The 20559-nt window shown below is 42.7% G+C and overlaps 1 long non-coding RNA gene across 1 annotated transcript; it reads right to left on the minus strand.

The window, feature by feature from the left end:
* Nucleotides 1-11491: 11491 nt before the first annotated feature.
* LOC127935012 (uncharacterized) lies at nucleotides 11492-18525 on the minus strand. The gene is made up of 2 exons (XR_008147946.1): nucleotides 18433-18525; nucleotides 11492-11646 (listed from the first exon to the last, which is right to left on the minus strand). It is a non-coding gene; the product is annotated as an uncharacterized LOC127935012 (long non-coding RNA).
* Nucleotides 18526-20559: the final 2034 nt, after the last annotated feature.

Below are 20559 nucleotides of genomic sequence, written 5' to 3' on the forward strand. Positions count from 1 at the left end.
TGCTGAATGTACTGGCAAGTGTTTATTAATATAAACTAAGATGCTTTAATGTAATTTCAATTGAAACTTCTAATATTTGTAACAATGAGTTTGCAATTGAATGTATTTAACATTTATTAGTTTTGAATGTAATATTGAATAACACACTACCGTTAAAATAATAAAGTACTTAACATGAGCTTTAGTAAATTAAACATCAAAATTAATGTACTTCTTTAAAACAGTTTAATAAATCAATGATTTAAACTGTACTTTACAATAAAACTAAACTTTAAAGTTAACTTAAACTTAATTTGACATTATAAAATGCACTTTTTAAAAAGTGTTCTAAAGTGTATTAAAAGTCATGAAAATGAAGTTAAGTCTTTAAGTACACTTAAATGGCCTTTTGTTTAATTAATACCATATTATCACCTGCAGGCAGGTTTTTAAATATTATATTATTTAAAATGCACTTGGAAAATGGCATTTTAACAGCACCAATCTTTGCTGTCTTACAAACAATCTTTGTAAGCATTTGCAAATTAAGTAAATGTAAATACATTTGTTTTTCCTTGGAACTTGACATCCAGGTTGTCCTCGTCTTTCACTGCAAAATTAACTGCAATATATCTCTTGTTCCATCCTTAAAGTTTGATCGGCTATTAATATTTTCACTTTTTTGGATGACCTCCCGTGACATTCCGTGAACATCCTGTAGATGTTAAATGAAATTTTCAAGGTAGCAACAGGGTTCAAAAGATTTTCTGGTCTGTCCAATATCTTATTTTCAGCAGATGTATTAGGGTGAAGTGCCCCTGGTGGGCTGAGAGCAGACACATGGTTATTGAAGAGCGGCACACACAGAGAGAGAGTGGTTGGCCTGGGTCACATCATTCAGAGTACACCACTTCAGCACACAGAATTCAAAACAGCAGTGCACCATTGATCCATAACATGGGGGATTTTCACCTTGAGCCGTCTAGCATGAAATAGTGCAAAAGGATAACAACGGACTTACAAACACTGCACAATTCCTGATACCTGATCCAGATCGAATTCTGTGTACTAATGCAATTGAAAACACACTAAAATAGCTGAAGTGCATTTTTGATGTTGTGAGATTAGTACTTTTTTTTTTTTTTTAACGCTTGTAAAAAAAATTGCACCAAAACTAATGAAAAAAAACAAACAAACAAAACAAAACCAGTAACCTGAAAAATGACCAGAGTAACTACAGTTATCGTCCAAAATTACTAATGATAAATAAAAGGTAGTTTGCCTCGCAAGTTTATCTGGTTTTATAGATATTTATATTTTACTGTTACAACTACAGATACTTTTACTGTTACAGTTAGATATGTTTAAATATAAGAAGAAAAAAGAAGACAAAAATGCTAATCAAATATAAATAAATAAATGTTACATAAAAAGTAAATGAAAATAAATAGAGGGTAAAAGTGGTGCATTATATAATAAAGTAATATCTTATTAATTGCTGTATGTACAGTGATGCACAGCTCATATAGTGCTATTTCCAATGATTATTTATTCAGAATTTTAAACAAGGGTAATTTTGCATTTTATATAAAACACTGCTTAAGTTAAGCAGGAAGCAGAAGAATTAGAGGGAAAATAATGGGTGAATAACGTAGACATCCTGTTAAAAGAGTATCGCCCAAATGCTCCTATTTTCACAGCTGCAAGAATAGCAGCAACAGACAGGGACATATCATTCTCAGAGAGGAACAGCCCATTTCACATTGACTCTTAAAGACATATTCATTCCATCCCACTAATTCTCTTGAATTCTGTCTCAGTACTTCAGGAGGTGACAGAGAGCTGAGTCACATGGTCATGTCTGTTCAATTGCATAAGTAATCTGTGTAATAGAGTGTGTGTGTGTTTGCCCGCAGGGGAAACCTACTCATTATCGCTTTGAAAAGCCCGGCTGGATTCAACAGATCAGACGGAGAACTAGAAGGGGGTCAATTAAAGACGCGTTCCAAAAAAGGCAGCCACTGCAATTTTCCAGTCAAGTTTCCAGCTGGTAGTCACGGGAAAAACATATGTGACGAAACAAAGACGCACACAAAGTGGAACGTGTCAGATACTGTACAGGACACAGCACAATGCAATTTGAAACATCAAGCCCATGAGAAAAGGTCACTTAAAACCTAATTAAAATGTAGTTTGAAATTATATTGATTGGTTAATTGGGAAAGAATGCCTCTGCTCACATTTTTGCAAAACTCCACACTAAAACATAGTGTAGAAAACCAACAACTTCAAATCCTTTTCAAAAGGTTTTTTTTTTTTTTTTTTTTTTTTTGATGTGGTTCCATACACAATACTTTTATGACCTCAAAACATTTTAACCATAGAGCATGATTTATAAACTAATACATTTTGATTCTTGCATCACATAACTGGCTTAAAAAACGTGTTTTATTTTTTTTATTTTTTTATTTTTTTGATGTAGTAAACTTGCTCGGTAGCCCACCCAGTACAGCAATGCACTTGCGATCTGAAGCATTTGGGTAGTCCTTTTAAACGATCACTAAACTGAAAAAAAAAAAAAAAAAAAAAAAAAAACTCAAAGAGCACAAAGACTTGTAGAGGCAAGAACACACTTGTAGAAATTTTCCTCCATTGTGTGGCTGGAATAGAAAAGAAAAGGAAAAGCTCTGGCATGATGCTTTAATGGTAATAACTTTTACATTTTATCTTCAGTTTAAAAAAAATATATATATAAAAAAAAAATCATCATCAATTATGTGATGGCTTTTCAATCACATTTATTTATTTTATGAGAATGTCTTTTAAATTACAATTTAAATCCTGAAATATGATTTTAAATTGTATTTGAATTAAATCATGTAGTGGAAAGAAAATCATCTAACGATGTAGTTTATCATGTCATTTTTTTTTTCAGTACCAATTACCAGTAAGTGATACACAACACAAATGGGGTATTTCTAGAAACATCAGAGGATATTGAGAAATCAATGTTTTTAAGTGCTATATGTTTATGTAAAATATAAAAAAAACTAAAATTAAACAAAATGCTCAATTGAAATAAAATAATGCAGTAGAGTGCTTAGTCAGAGAACGCACTGAATACATACACTTCATGATGGCATATCAGAGCCGTATCTTTCCTCTCTGACAGTGCATTAAACATTCGCATGACTCATTTCTCAGCAGGAGAGCAAGAATAAACCACTTAATCACAAAGGAAGCATTTAACATTTTGTCATTATATGCTCTGTGTGCACATTTATCTGCCGAACAGAATATGGAAATCTCATGTTCTGCATCCATGCCGAGTAACTTAAAATACATTGTTTAGCCCATAGACTGTCTTAAATGAAACAATAAGCTTCTAATTCTGATGGAGTGGCAGGTGTTTTAGGACAAAATCACCACAGCACATGTTATTTGAGAATTACTATCAGCCAACAACAACTGACTTAACATATTTGCCTGTTAAAGGACTGGACTTCTTTCATTCTGCACTCCTGAAAATAAAGGTTCTTTACTGGCATTGTTGGGTCAGTGAACGTTCATGGAACTGTTTAAATGCACAAAATATATATACAGGTGCTTCTTAATAAATTAGAATGTCTTGGAAAAGTTCATTTATTTCAATAATTCAACTCAAATTGTGAAACTTGTGTATTACTCACATTTAACAAAAAAACCATCAATTCACTACCTCAACAAATTAGAACACTTCATTAGACCAAAAAAAAAAAAAAAACATTTAGTGAACTGTTGGCCTTCTGGAAAGTATGTTCATTTACTGTACATGTACTCTGTACTTGATAGGGGCTCCTTTTGCTTGAATTACTGCTTCAAATCGGTGATCAGTTTGTGGCACTGCTGAGGTGGTACGAAAACCCTGGTTTCTTTGACAGTGGCCTTCAGCTCATCTGCATTGTTTGGGTTTTTGTTAAATGTGAGCCAAAATCATCAAAAAAGAACCAAAGACTTAAGCTACTTGTGTGCATTGAATTTATTTTAATTTATTTTAGTTGAATTATTGAAATAAATGAACTTTTCCACGACATTCTAATTTATTGAGAAGCACCTATATATATATAAAGAACGTCTAGGTTATGTATGTAACCCTCGGTCCCTGTAGGAGGGGACAGAGACGTTACATCAGACAGAGACTGACGAATGGGATCTCGCCTGAGAGCCCAATCACCTTCGAGCGGTTACAAAATGAGCCAGTGGTACACAGAGTACCTTGGTCTGCGAATTTGTTTCGCGAGCTCCGCCCCGCAGAGCAGGTATATAAGGAGCAGCGCGAGCAACTCGCATTCAAGTCTTCGCTGAAGAGCCGAGCCCAGAGACCCGGCCATTCAGCGGAACAGCGATGTGGCAAGGGGACGTAACGTCTCTGTGGCAGGTGGGGTGGGGCCGAGAGGTGTGGGAACGAGGAGTGAGGCCAGGTGTAGTGATTGAAGATGAGCTGCACCTGCGCCCCACCACCGGTATTGAGTCCAACGTAGGAGATGGAAGGATATAAAACTGGAGCGACTATAGTGAAGGACGAGAGAGGACCAGGCCTGGGACATTATTTTATGTTTGCTTTTTATTTTATTTTTATTTTATTTATTTTATTTATTTTATTTATTTTATTTATTTTATTTATTTTTATTTTTATTTTTCACAATCAAAATGAACTTTAATAACAAAAAATAAACACAAAACAGCGCACCAGCCCCTCACGGACGACTGGTGCACACAAAATAAAAAGCAAACATAAAATAATGTCCCAGGCCTGGTCCTCTGGGACTTGATACCGGCGGTGGGGCGCAGGTGCAGCTCATCTTCAATCACTACACCTGGCCTCACTCCTCGTTCCTACGCCTCTCGGCCCCGCCCCACTCGCCACAGTCTCCATTCCCTCCTTCAGGGAACTAGGGTTACATACGTAACAGAGAAGTTTCCTTTCAGTCGGTCACATTCTGCCACATGGTTGTCTTCCAGTGACCCGTGAGTGATAGCACCCTGTCATGAGGCCAGCACGAGTGAGGGCCTATAACTAACACAGAATACACTGGGTAGCATATTCCAGCTGGACGTATGCTAGCAGGCCGCCTGCTCACAGGAGGACTTACAAAGGCAGGTATCAACCAAAGGTGGTGATACACATGAACTCTGAGGTAACCCAGCCCTTAGGGTGGAAGTTTCAACAACAGAGCTGGCAAGGTGCTTGCCAAGGGAAAGACACATGCTACGAAGAGACTTACTGTTGGCATGCACATGTGGGATTGCCCAGAAGGGGAATCACAACACATGGAGACACCTAGTCCCACACAGGGCTGACCGAAGGGGCATGTACGCAAGTGCTGGACATCAACAGTGGTGGAGGAACCCAGGGTTCTGAACTGAGAAACTCACCTGAGAGGAATAGCGCATGCATCCAGTCCATGGAGTGCAATGGCGCAGCAAGCGGATTGACACGAGCAGGTCCTTACTGACCCGAAGGGGCAAGTACCCAAGAGGACACGGGCTCTACACAGAGATTATAAAATCTTGCAAATGTGAAAGGTATCGTCCAGCCCGCAGCTCTACAGATGTCTGTTAGCAAGGCATCATGCGCCAGCACCCAGGAGGAAGTTACGCTCCTAGTTGAGTGAGCTCTCACCCCCAGGGGGCATGGCAAGTCTTGAGCCTGATAAGCCAGGACAATAGCATCCACTATCCAGTGGGATAACCTCTGCTTGGAGACAGCCTTTCCCTTCTGTTGGCCTCTTTAATAAACAAAGAGCTGGTCTAAGTTCCTGAGGTAGTGACTTCTGTCTACATAAGTGCAGAGAGCAAGTACTGGACAGAGCAGTGCCAGGGCTGGGTCTGCCTCCTCCAGGGGTGGCGCTTGCAAGTTCACCACCTGATCCCTAAAAGAAGTGGTGGGAACTTTGGACACTTACCCAGACAGGAGTCTCAAGATAACGTGAGAGTTGGCCGGCCTGAATTCCAGGCACGTTTTGTCAACCGAAAATGCCTGCAGGTCCCTGACCCTCTTCACCGAAGCCAAAGCCGTAAGGGACCAGTTGTCAATGATAGAAACCTTAGCTCTACTGAGAGCAAGGGTTCAAAGGGAGCCCTCTGCAGTGCTGATAGAACCACTGCAAGGTCCCAAGAGGGGACTTGCTGAGGGCGAGGTGGATTGAGCCTCCTGGCCCCTCTCAGGAACCTGATGATCAGATCATGCTTCCCATGCTTACCTTCAACAGGGTCATGGTGAGCCGAAAATGGTGGCCACATAGACCTTCAGGGTGGAAGGAGACAGCCTTCGTTCCAACACTTCCTGAAGTAAGGAAAGCAATGACCCGATCTGGAATTTCCAGGAGTCTTCACAACGTGAAGAACACCAAGTGACGAAGAGGTTCCACTTCAAAACATAGGCATGTCTGGTGGACATGGCTCTAGCTGAAATGATGGTCAATGCCAAGGGCTCCCTTGGTCAGGGAGTAAAACAACTGGCAGTGGGAATTTTCTGGAGAGACAAACAGGTCTACCTGAGCATCTCCAAAGCGTTCCCAAATCAGCTGAACCGACTGGGGGAGGAGTCTCCATTGCCCGGGCCAAGACTGCTGCCGTGAGAGCTCGTCGGCTGCACAATTGAGCCTGCCCGGGATGTGAATGGCACAAAGCAACCTCAGATGCTTCTGACTCCACAAGAGGAGATGGCGAGTGAGTTGCGACATGAGGTGGGGGCGTAGACCGCCCTGGCAGTTGATTTACACTACGGTCGCAGTGTTGTTCATATGGATCAGAATGTGCTTGTCCTTCAGCAGGGCCCTGAAGCGGTGGAGAGCAAGCCGTACTGCAAGCAACTCGAGGCAAATGCCACTGAAGTCGGAGTCCTGTCCAGGAGCCAGACGCAGCATGCCCATTGCACATGGCACCCCAGCCCATTGCAGAGGCATCTGTTGACACTACAACATTTCTGGACACAGGTTCTAGGTGGACCCCAGACCGTAGAAAAGAGAGGTCCAACCATGGGGTGAAGGTTTGGAGGTAGGCCAGAGTGACAGTTACTCGGAGCGTGCCCTGTTGCCATGCCCATCTCGGGACTCGGCCGTGAAACCAGTGCTGAAGCGGTCTCATATGGAGTAACCCAAGCGGTATGACTGCCGCCGTGGATGCCATATGCCCCAGGATCATCTGAAACAGTTTCAGTGGAACCACTCTCTTGCCTTCGAGTTGTCTCAGGCAATTCAGCAGTGACTGCAAACGCTAGTTCGTAAGCCGCGCAAACATGGCAACCAAGACTATTTCCATACAGTGAAAAGAGATCCTCTGCACAGGGGAGAGTTTGCTCTTTTCTCAGTTGACCCGAAGACAAAGCCAGGCGAGGTGTCTGAGCACCAGATCCCTGTGCTTGCACAACCACGCACAAGAGTGAGCTAGAGTCAGCCAGTTGTCGAGGTAGTTGAGGATATGGACACCTAGTTCCCTGAGAGGAGCCAGGGCTAACTGGATCGCATAGCCGAGCCTGATCGTTCGGATGAGCCCAGCTGGATGGCCTGGGGATCTCTAGCCAGGCTCCCAGAATCCGATCCAGCGGGGTCTTTGAACAAGTGTGGATGAGAACTTACAGGCCTCAGCTCTGGATCGGACTCGGCAATGCTGGCACTCCCGAAGGGGGCAACACAGCCGAATCCTCATCTCCCGAGGAATCAAGCCCGCCTTGTGATGCGGCGATCGACATAAGGTCATCCTCCCGAGCCCCGAATGAGATGTCCAAGGTACTTTGTGTACCATTGGCTCTTTTTGTAACCACTCGAAGGTGATTGGGCTTTCAGTCGAGATCCCATTTGTCAGTCTCTTTCTGACGTAACATAAAACTTGACCGACTGAAAGGGAACCATTTTTTACTAAATTATTCTGTGGCACGAACATGCATCACTGTGAAACCCCCCTTTTGGGTCCTTTAATTTTAATAATATAGGCTCAAAACCCCTAAATTGAGACCTATCAAGGTCATGGCTACACTTACAGTATATGATATGGCTTACGTAGCCAAATTACATGAATGCATGCGTCATTCAGTCCTTATGGTGTTTTCAGCCCGATTTAGTAGGAATATTAAAGTATAACTGTAATGTTCATAACTGTATGAATGTAAAAGCTTCCTCTAGGCTATAATGCAACACACATCCTGCAGAGAATGGGCGCAGCCCAGCATACATTTGCATAACTGTTAATGCTAACAAGTCTATAAAGGGTACATCTAAACAACTATATTTCATGTTGTTGTGCATTTAGAAAGTGTTTCTTGGTTTGAAGTGAAAACATGTATTTTCACAGTGCCAGCTCAACTGGTGCAGAGAAGACAAAAGAATAGGAAAGAAACTTAACAAGATAAGGGTAAGTGATGAATGTTAAAAATATGTTTTTGAAATGGCAGCTGCTGCATTGTGTCTTGGCATTCGTGAGTGCTTTGAAGATGCAGTGGTTAGTTTAAACAGTAGTTAATGAGACCTTTTGAAAATCTGCTTTAGACCCCCAGAATGCTAGGGCCATCCCTGATTTTCTATATTAACAGCCCATCTTTCCCCATTATAAGTGTATGTTTTTAGCATATACCCCCATTACAATTATACAGGATTTGAATGATTTAAGCCTTAATGTACTTTTAATTGTAATATGTCTAATTAAGTTAAGTTGTGAATTTCTTTTAATACAGGTAATGGCTGCAATTAGTTAAATGCATCAGGCTAAACATTTTCTGTATAACTGAGCAAAAGCCAAACAGTGTTGTAATTATTCTTGCTCTGCTAATAAAAAATAATAATAAAGAAAAAATTATGAAATTAAATGAAACTGCTGAGGACATTTGTTCCTCATTTCTATGTGAATGCAAAATGAATCTAAGCTACAATATAATTACTGCAAAACCATACTAGAGTAAATATAATAATAATAATAAAAATATATATTTTTCTTTGATACATCCCTTTATGAATACATATCTGTAATGATAGACTGATCCCTCTCATGCTGCTCTTTTAGCAATTACTGTTTTGAAAATGGACATAGATGGAATAAAAAAAAAATAGGTGCTTTGAACTGAAAGCTGAGCTCTGAGAATTCTGAAGAGGGACTATTATTGTTATGATCATCAGCTAGAAATGCCCATGAACTCTTATAGAGGGCACTCCACTCAGAACTCATTCAGAACTCAAATTCCCATCCTGCCTCATACCTGGGACTGATTGCACACACACACACCTGTATCTGATTACACACCTGCAGCTAATACACACACACACACACACACACACACACACACACACACACACACACATAAGCAGCACACTCACGCCAACTCTCTGCGAAGTCTTGTTTAGACTGTCTTACATTTCCGAGTGTTTTCTCTGTGTCTGATCCTACCGTGTCTGATCCTACCGTGTCTGACCTTTGGATTGTTATACTGACTGTGATTCTCTGCTGCCTGCCCCGATCTCTGCTTGTTTTTGTTACTGATTCCTGGTGGGCTCCTGTTTCCCAAGTCTGGCCCGGGAAGGGCTCCTGTTTCCCACGTCTGGCCCGGGAAGGGCTCCTGTTTCCCACGTCTGGCCCGGGAAGGGCTCCTGTTTCCCACGTCTGGCCCGGGAAGGGCTCCTGTTTCCCACGTCTGGCCCATGAAGGGCTTCTGTCCCCCACAGTAAGCCTAGGAAGGGTTCCAATTCCGCCTGTTCCACCCTGGCTTCCTGCTCTGCTCTGTTCCCTGGCCACTTTACTTCCACACGGACCTGGCCCTCCATCCATCTTTGCTTTGATTTAAAGCTGAGTTCTGAGAATTCTGAAGAGGGACTGTTATAGTTCACTGAGTTCAGTATTGAATCTGACCTGTTTTGGTTTTGCTCCCCCAGCAGAGCACAGTGTACAACATAACGCCAGAGCATTTTTTTTTTTTTTTGGAGTCAGACCTGTGTCTGTCTTGGGGATTATTTTTCCACCATCCTGAATCCAACCAAGGCTGTTGGATATTCTTTAGATAAACAATTACATACAAGAATCAAACTGTAGGATATTTAGTTTCCATTAAATAATTTAGTCTGAAACTTTTATCAATAAACTTTAACCATATTTCAAAGAAAAAAATGTTTTTCTCACTATGGAAGTCAATTTAATAAATTAGTGAATAAATTAATAAATTAATATAATACTATTCAAGTTTATTTGTTTAGCGCTTTTTAAGATACACATCATTGCAAAGCAACTTTACAGAAAATTATGTTTCTACAATATTTAGTAGTAGATTATAAGTGGTGATTGTCATTTTATGTGCATATGACAGGAATTAATACAAGGCGTAGTCAACCAGACGACGAACACTATTAACAGCAATTATTATGTGTTTGCATATGTGGCAAAGTAGGTAATCTCCCTCCCCTGGTACTTAGAAACGGCCTATCAGGGCTCAGTCATTGCTTTATAAAGGCTGTGATTAGGCTACCTGGGATGCGTCATTGTTGGCCCCGCCCATCCGGTACGTGTGCGCTTCCTCCTAACAAAGGTATGTTTGTAGCTGGTCTGGCTAATGCTGCAATGAGCTCTTGGACATCGGCTAACTATATTAATTTATTGTAGCTGGAGTCGCCTTTTTTGCAGCTTGAATAGCCCATTATTCCTGGCTTCGCTGTGGTTTTCAGGCTGTTCTTGCCACCTGGTTAGACTGATTTCATTCAAGTAATCTTCTGAGACTTGTGCTGTGAGCAACTGTATGAGGTGTGTGTAACGCTGTAGTCAATACCTGGTATGTATAGATACACATGTATATGCATTTCTTTTTAATGGACACTTGATTGTGTTTTAAATTTAACTAATGGGTTGTTTTTAGTAGGACAAAGTTTTGGGAACGTCCGCCTGTTTTCGGGTGGGGAAGATCGCCTCCTGCATAATAGCAGATTAAAGACGGCTTTGCTGTTTTGCTGTTTTGCTGTTTAATTAAGGTTTGTTGTGCTTGTATCATTGTATGGTTTTTGGTTATTGTTTGTTTTCGTTACAATTGATTTTTTTTTTATTTTGTAGTGTGTAACGATACACATCTCCATATTCATCGGGAAGAAGGAGGCGGGAACCAGCGCACAATCAAATCATAATTTTAATATTCAAAATAAATACAAAACGGCGCACCAGCCCCTCACGGACGACTGGTGCGCATAAATAAAAAGCAAACATAAAATAATGTCCCAGGCCTGGTCCTCTCTCGTCCTTCATGGTCGTCACTCCAGTTTTATATCCTTCCATCTCCTACGTGGGACTCGATACGGGCGGTGGGGCGCAGGTGTAGCTCATCTCCAATCACTACACCTGGCCTCACTCCTCGTTCCCACGCCTCTCGGCCCCGCCCCACTCGCCACATAGTGATTGTTAAAACTTTTGCTTTAAATATATATTTCTTTCCTTTTCATTTCAGTTTTCTTTAAGTGACCATTGTTCATTTTTTTACATTTTGTTGTGTGTTTTGGTAATTGTTTCAGTCAATCAGGCTTTAGATTAATTTCGTTTTGTACATTTGAGTAATTTGTGTTCTTTGTGTTTTAGGCCCCTGAGTCGGGTGGCTAGCTGTCCTAGTATCCTGGTGGTGGTGGTGTTTGGAGCACGGAGTGTGGATTGTCGTTTGTAGTCACTCACCTCACTGTGTGTGTGTGTGTGTGTGTGTGCTTTACGAATAGCCACTTTTGCAGCTAGCCTACCCTGCTAGGGGTAAGCCTTCGTAAAACTGTATGCCTGGTCGAATCATATCTTTGCCTGATCTTTTAAAAGGTGTATTTTCTACTTTGTGAATTTAATAAATAGTTTATACGCTAGTGCCTCTGTCTCTGCCTCCTATGGTAACGAACCTGTGTGTCTAAATTCCATCAAGTATTTAGTTCCTCTCACTTTAGAGGGGTGGCGTAGTCGGTAATTATATCATAATTAATTAACTTCAAGTTGCCACGCCACATTCTGGCGTAGTCGGCAGGGTACAGTGTTTGGCGGAGACACTGGTATTAGTGGTTGTATTTTTGTTTTTTCTTTTATTTTTCTGTTGCAGTGAGATTGGTAAGGAGTAGCAGCAAAACAGCAGCGCACGTCTGGTGGATTCTGATTCTTTGAGTCTACTCCCTCTTGTTGGTAAGTGTTACGGCCGTCAAAATTATGGAAGAAGAGTTACAGGAATTGAGGGAAGTAGTAGCTCAGTTGCGGGCAGAAAATGAGAGGTTGCGTCAAGACCACTTTCTTGCGCTTCCTGGCCCTAGTGATGCACCTTCTATTGTTCCTGGTCCTTCTGTTGCTGCCCCCACTCAGCCAAGTAGTGCACAGGCAGTCCTGCCAGAACGATTCGTTTTTGTACCTCGAGACAGGAAATGTCAAAAATTTAATGGCAGGGTTGGTCTGCTCATTGATGAGTGGGTTGAAGAGGCCAAAGCTTGTATGCAGGCTCGTCACCTGTCTGTTTCTGATCAAGCTTTCTTCTTGTTTGACCACTTGGAGGGGGAGGCAAGGGAAGAGATTAGGTACCGTTCGGAGATTGAGCGAAATGATCCAGATAAAATTATTTTGGTGTTGCGGGAATTATATGGTTGCTCACAGTCATATGTCTCATTACAGGAGGCATTTTTTTCTAGAAAGCAGCAGGAGGGTGAATCATTGTTGGAATTTTCCCTAGCTTTGATGGGTCTCCTAGAACGTGTGACGCAGCGATCGCCGTATGTTATGCCAAATTCACAAGTTTTGCTACGCGATCAGTTCATTGAACATGTTTGTGACGTGGCCCTTCGCAGAGAATTAAAACAGTTAATACGTCGTCAGCCAATGTTAACATTGTTGGAAGTTCGAAGCGAAGCTCTTAGATGGGAAAGGGAGGGAATGTTGGGGAGTACGAGAGGACGAAGCAATTCCGTTCCATCCGCCTATGGGATTCAGTATGGTGTACAAGGTGAGTCACGGGTGGGTAGATTTCCTCAGCGCTCTGAACTAGGTGAACTGAGGGAAATGCTGAGATCACAGCAAGAGCAATTAAATAAGCTAACTCAAAATTTTGCTCGCTTGCAGGCCCCTCAGTCACGTAGTCAGCCTCCTCACCGCGGCCCCATTATATGTAGGAGGTGCCAACGACTTGGCCACTTTGCTAGAGAGTGCGATGGGGAGCGTGTTCCCCCTCGTCCGCAACCCCCTTTGCCCACTGCGTCGTCATCTGAGGGTAGACAGCCTGGTCCATCTGCGTTGTCGGGAAACTAGTCCCCACCGTGTCGCCGAGCCAAGGCGCGGTTGGGGAATTGACCGGCTCTAGTGTTTCAAGTATGTCTCATTTAATGTCTTCATGCCCGCACCTTGCTATTCGAATGGGTGGGGTCCAAATTTCATGTTTGGTCGATACTGGCTCCATGGTGTCCACAATAACGGAAAGTTGGTTTCGTAAATATTTTGAACCAAGGGGTCCGGATCGACTTAAGTCGTGCCAGTGGCTACAACTTCGGGCTGCAAACGGTCTTTCGATTCCATATATTGGCTACATGGAACTGGATGTTGAATTGTGTGGGCAAGTGATTTCGGAGTGTGGAGTGCTTGTTGTCCGGGATCCTCCTGGTGGGATTTGTGACCAAGTCCCAGGGGTACTCGGGATGAATGTCCTGAGCCGTTGTTACCAGAAGTTATTTGGACAACATGGACCTGCTCTTTTCGAGTCTGCTGTAACCGTTGAGGCCCCTAGCTTTGTCATGCAGGCACTTCAATATTGTCACCGTTTGGAAGACCAGGGTTCAGCAAGGCACCCTGGTCCGGTTAGGTTACGGGGTCGTGAGTCATGTCGCATCCCAGGTGGCACGATGAAGTTTGTAGCAGCGACTTGTTCTGAACAATATGCAGCGGGGTTAGTACTGTTTGAGCCCCCAGAGTCTGGGTTGCCCGCGGGTTTGTTGGCTTCTCCAGCGCTGGTACAGGTCATAAGAGGCACTGCCTACTTGCCTATGGTAAATGTGGGAACTGCGGATGTTATGCTGCATTCTAAAACCGTTTTGGGAGTGCTAAATAGTGTTTGTATGGTAAGTCTGCCTGCTGGGGTCACTGAAGTGAAATCTGTTGTAGCCACCGTAGGTTCCCAAGCCTTAGCTGCGACTGCCACTGTACAGGAACAGATTGAAACAGTTGATTTGTCTGTTTTGCCAGAAGTAGAACAGGGCCAGGTCAGGGCTCTTTTATATAAGTTCCAGTCAGTATTCTCATGCCATGATGGTGATGTAGGATGTACCAACTTGATTTTTCATGACATTCCCTTGCTGGATTCTGTCCCTGTTAGGCAGCGGTACCGGCGTATTCCACCTTCGGAATATGAGGTGGTGAAGTCCCACATTAACCAGTTGTTGGAGGCCAGCATTATTAGGGAGAGCTGTAGCCCCTACGCTTCTCCAATTGTTCTTGTCAAAAAGAAAGACGGTACTTTGCGCATGTGCGTTGACTACCGTCAGCTCAATGCGAAAACAAGAAAAGATGCCTTCCCGCTCCCGCGCATTGAGGAATCATTGGACTCTCTGACAGGGGCCTGTTGGTTTTCCACTATGGATTTGGCTAGTGGGTACAACCAGGTCCCTGTCACTGACCAAGATAGACCCAAGACTGCTTTTTGCACCCCTTTCGGGTTGTTTGAATGGAATCGGATGCCCTTTGGGCTTTGTAATGCCCCAAGTACCTTCCAGCGCCTAATGGAACGGGTGTTTGGCGATCAGCAGTGCAGTTCCTTACTACTGTATCTGGATGACATCATAGTGTTTTCTTCCTCAGTGTCTCAGCACCTAGAGCGGCTAGAAGTTGTCTTGAGTCGTCTGGAGCGGGAGGGGCTAAAGGCCAAATTGAGTAAATGTGCATTTTTTCAACGGGAAGTCAGATATTTGGGACATGTCATTTCGGCGCAGGGAGTGTCTACTGACCCTCGGAAAATTGAGGCTGTAGCTAAATGGCCATGCCCCACCAGTGTGTCAGAATTGCGTTCATTCTTGGGTTTTAGTAGTTATTACCGCCGCTTTGTGGAAGGGTTCGCAAAATTGGCGGCCCCGCTGCATAAGTTGGTGGCCGAATGGTCTGCCGGTAAGTCCAGGACTTGAAGGAGTCATGGTTTTTCTGATGCCTGGACTGAACAGTGCCAGCTGAGCTTTGCTGAGTTGAAGGGCAGACTTTCTACTGCTCCAGTGCTTGCTTACGCTGATTTTTCCCAGCCTTTCATCTTAGAAGTAGATGCTAGTTATGGGGGATTGGGGGCGGTTCTATCTCAGGAGCAAGGGGGTAGGGTACGACCAATCGCGTATGCTAGCCGCGGTCTACGGCCCACTGAGCGCAATATGTCCAACTATAGCTCCATGAAGTTGGAGTTTTTGGCGCTCAAGTGGGCCATGACCGAGAAGTTTAGGGAATATCTTTTAGGGCATAAGTGTATTGTCTTTACAGACAATAATCCCCTCAGTCATTTGACCACCGCTAAGCTTGGGGCTACCGAGCAACGTTGGGCTTCCGAGCTCGCCGTTTTTGATTTTGACCTCAGGTATCGGTCAGGTAGAAGTAACAAGAACGCTGATGCATTGTCGAGACAGAACACCCCTGCCCCATTGGAAGTAAGAGAATGGCTGCCTGGGACTGAGGTTCCAGCTGGTGTGGGGCAAGTACTGGTGGCAGAGAAAGCGGCACCGGTGACCCAGTCTGTGGTTTTGGCCTTGCCTAGTTTTGCAGGTGATCTGAGGGTTTTGCAGGAGGCGGATCCGGTTATAGGGGAGATTTTGCCTTTTTGGAAGCAGGGGATACGGCCAACATTGAAGGAGCGTAAACTGCTATCTAAGCCTGGCTTAGTCCTACTGCATCAGTGGGATCGGTTGTTGGAAAGGCAAGGAATTTTACATCGACGTATTTTCCGTCCGGATGGTGGTGAGGAGATTTTTCAGCTAGTCCTCCCATCTGTCTTGCGGGGAGAGGTTCTGACTCAAATGCATCAAGGTCATGGGCACCAAGGTGTCGACCGTACCACCGAATTGGTGCAGCAACGTTGTTATTGGCCAGGCCTGACATCAGATGTAGTTCAGTGGTGTCGAGACTGTGAAAGATGTCAGGCTGCCAAAGATTCACAACCTGTTGCTCAGAGCTTTATGGGCCATTTGTTGGCATCTAGACCGAATTAAATCTTGGCAATTGATTTTACTCTGTTGGAGCCTTCCCGTTTGGGGCTGGAGAATGTCTTGGTGATGACTGATGTCTTCACCAAGTATACGTTGGCAGTCCCCACCCGGGACCAACGGGCAGAAACGGTGGCCCAGGTCTTAGTGACCGAGTGGTTCTTCAAGTTTGGCGTCCCTGTTCGTATTCATTCCGATCAAGGTCGGAATTTTGAGTCTTCCCTCATCCAACAACTGTGTAGCCTTTATCAGATTGAAAAGTCCCATACGACCCCTTATCATCCGGCCGGTAACGGGCAATGCAAGCGCTTTAATAGAACCTTGCACGGTCTTTTGCGCACTTTGCCCAATCCCAGAAAGGTGGACTGGCCCTCTGCGTTGCCTCAGTTACTCTTTTGTTACAACACCACTCCTCATCAATCCACTGGTGAGTCTCCTTATTTTTTAATGTTTGGCCAAGAGCCTCGGCTCCCTGTTGATGTCTTATTGGGTAGGGGCCAGGAGAGGGGGTCTAGTGGTGTGAATGACTGGGTTTTGGAGCATCAAACTCGATTGCAGGTGGCGTTTGAAGGAGCTAGACAACACTTAAAGGCAGCTGCAAATCGCCGTAAGGAAAGGCATGACTTGCATGTTCGGGATGTACCACTGAGAGAAGGGCAGCTGGTCTACCTCCGTAATTATGGCGTGAGAGGCCGCCGTAAGATCCAGGATATCTGGAGCCCGGTGGTATATCAGGTTGTGAGAGCACCTGGAACAGGAGGTTCCGTTTATACCATAGCACCTGTGGATGATTTGAGTAGGGTAAAGCATGTCCACCGTTCCTTGTTAAAAATTAGGATACAAAAAGATTCTCCTATTTCTGGCGTTTCAGAAATACCAGAGGTAGTTGAGGCACCACCATTGGAGGAGTCCTCATCGTTGGACGAAATGGATTTGTGGGCCTTGGTCCCTAAAACTCCCCAAGTAGGGGGTAGGCCAGTAATGCAGGACCTGGTGTCGTCGGGTCCCTCTGCAATGCAGAGAATAGCAGAGTCTACTGAACCAATTCTCTTGGGGGCCGCTGGACAATCTGGTGTAAAGCCGGCGACCTCATTGGTTGTAGAGCCCCTGCCAGCAGATGAGCCTAATCCTGGTGCCGGTCCTGTGCGACGTACAGGGAGGGCTAACGCTGGGCAGCATCCTAACCGTTACCATCTCCCACGGGCAGTAGGTGAAGTAGTACAGCCAAGGGCTACTGTATCCAATTCTGTTTCTGCCCTGTTTAGACCTTGGAATTGAGTAGTATGGTCAGTGGTTAGAGTTGTTTTATCGTCGGGGCGACGATAAAATGGCTGGGGCAGATTGTGGCAAAGTAGGTAATCTCCCTCCCCTGGTACTTAGAAACGGCCTATCAGGGCTCAGTCATTGCTTTATAAAGGCTGTGATTAGGCTACCTGGGATGCGTCATTGTTGGCCCCGCCCATCCGGTACGTGTGCGCTTCCGCCTAACAAAGGTATGTTTGTAGCTGGTCTGGCTAATGCTGCAATGAGCTCTTGGACATCGGCTAACTATATTAATTTATTGTAGCTGGAGTCGCCTTTTTTGCAGCTTGAATAGCCCATTATTCCTGGCTTCGCTGTGGTTTTCAGGCTGTTCTTGCCACCTGGTTAGACTGATTTCATTCAAGTAATCTTCTGAGACTTGTGCTGTGAGCAACTGTATGAGGTGTGTGTAACGCTGTAGTCAATACCTGGTATGTATAGATACACATGTATATGCATTTCTTTTTAATGGACACTTGATTGTGTTTTAAATTTAACTAATGGGTTGTTTTTAGTAGGACAAAGTTTTGGGAACGTCCGCCTGTTTTCGGGTGGGGAAGATCGCCTCCTGCATAATAGCAGATTAAAGACGGCTTTGCTGTTTTGCTGTTTTGCTGTTTAATTAAGTTTTGTTGTGCTCGTATCATTGTATGGTTTTTGGTTATTGTTTGTTTTCGTGACAATTGATTTTTTTTTGATTTTGTAGTGATTGTTAAAACTTTTGCTTTAAATATATATTTCTTTCCTTTTCATTTCAGTTTTCTTTAAGTGACCATTGTTCATTTTTTTACATTTTGTTGTGTGTTTTGGTAATTGTTTCAGTCAATCAGGCTTTAGATTAATTTCGTTTTGTACATTTGAGTAATTTGTGTTCTTTGTGTTTTAGGCCCCTGAGTCGGGTGGTTAGCTGTCCTAGTATCCTGGTGGTGGTGGTGGTGTTTGGAGCACGGAGTGTGGATTGTCGTTTGTAGTCACTCACCTCACTGTGTGTGTGTGTGTGTGTGTGTGTGCTTTACGAATAGCCACTTTTGCAGCTAGCCTACCCTGCTAGGGGTAAGCCTTCGTAAAACTGTATGCCTGGTCGAATCATATCTTTGCCTGATCTTTTAAAAGGTGTATTTTCTACTTTGTGAATTTAATAAATAGTTTATACGCTAGTGCCTCTGTCTCTGCCTCCTATGGTAACGAACCTGTGTGTCTAAATTCCATCAAGTATTTAGTTCCTCTCACTTTAGAGGGGTGGCGTAGTCGGTAGTTATATCATAATTAATTAACTTCAAGTTGCCACGCCACACATAGTAAGTAGCAATATTTGTTAGTTATGTATGTTGTTTCAGGGTTAGCATCATCTGAGGTCCTGTGAGGGGTTGGCATCATTTCTTCTCAGGTGTTCTGGATCCAGACTGGAGCTTGTGAAAATCTTGTGGTAAAACAGACAGACAAATAGAGACGTAATTAGCGTAGCTGATGTTCCAACAAAGAAAAAATTAATTAGTTTACCCCAAGCTAAAGAATAATAATGCACATTTGATCAGATACAATTGCTGTCAAAAATTATGAGATTGGCGAAAGAGATGTGTTTTTAATCTGGATTTAAACAAAGAGAGTGTGTCTGAACCCCGAACATTTCCAAAATTTCTCCAAATTTAATTGGAGAAAATTATTGGTCATCCAATCTTTTACATTTTTAACACACTCTGTTAGCTTTGATAATTTAGAAGTTTCATCTGGTCTTGTTGAGATATATAGTTGAGTATCATCAGCATAACAGTGGAAACTAATCCCGTTTTTTTTTTTTTTTTTTATAATATTACCAAGGGGCAACATGTATATTGAAAACAGAAGAGGCCGTACGTACAGTAGGACAGATCCTTGTGGCACTCCATATTTTACTAGTGATAAATGAGATGACTCCCCATTTAAATAAATATAATGCTACAGGTAACAACTCTTTCAGTAATTTAGTGGGTATATGATCTAATAAACATGTTGTTGGTTTAGATACAGTGATAAGTTTATTTAGCTATTCCTGTCCTATAGTTGTAAAGCACTGCTGTTTATCTTTGGGTGCGATGGATGAAACTGAAGTATTAGATGCAGTAGAATCTACATTTTTTACTGTATTTCTGATATTATCTATTTTATCAGTGAAGAAATTCATAAAGTCATTACTATTGAAACTATACATTTTCATAATTGCAATGAACTGTCTGTGTCTGGAAACATTACATTCAGTTAAGTGTATTTAATTATACATGTATTTATATACAGTATACAAAGAATATCAGCCAAAATATCGGTATCTGCACTTTTTACCCGATAATATCGGTATAGGCCCCACAAATCATATATCGGTCATGCTCTATGTATGTTATTTCTGTAATAAGTACATGTTTCTTAAAAAAAAAAAAAAAAAAGATACAAAAATTGTATTTCTTTTTCACAAGGAGAGCCTGTCAGCTGAAGCTTACCAGACCAAGAAAGGGTTACTTTTTTGAAAATTTTGTTTTATTTATTACATTTACAGTATCTGCTCATTAAGAAGAAACAACAAAAATCACTGCTTTCAAAATTTTATACACTCAGAGGCCCTTTTCAAAGTGCAGTCTGAGTGTATGTTGAACATATCTGACAAACACTCCTTAAACTCTCATAACAATGAACATTCTGGTAAATCCATTAGCTTTATGCAGCAATAAATGTTTAGAAATATATTTTGTGCATGCATTTAATGTCTAATGATATACCATCTGAACAGTCCAACATGAACTTACATGCTGGTCTAGGCTGACTTAACCAGGTTGGTTTGGTGCTGGTCTAGCTGGTAGACCAGCGTAGCCAGGGATTTCATTTTCTGGTGAAACTGGTTGACCTGGGAAGTCATGCTTCTTTGTTGTTAAAGTCTTGGTTTAGAAGCCAATATACTAGCATTAAAAACCTACTATTTATATAAAATCTGTCTTAGTTTTAAATGAAACTTTTAACTAATGCACCTTGGACCCAGATGGTTGTAAGTTAATTGTGCATTGGATGTGTCTCGTTTGTAGTGTTTGAGACAGGGCCATACAAAGAAAGTATTATTATCAAGCATTTCAATAAGAAGTGC

The sequence above is a fragment of the Carassius gibelio genome, chromosome A19, assembly GCF_023724105.1.
Source record: "Carassius gibelio isolate Cgi1373 ecotype wild population from Czech Republic chromosome A19, carGib1.2-hapl.c, whole genome shotgun sequence".
Taxonomy (NCBI): domain Eukaryota; kingdom Metazoa; phylum Chordata; class Actinopteri; order Cypriniformes; family Cyprinidae; genus Carassius; species Carassius gibelio.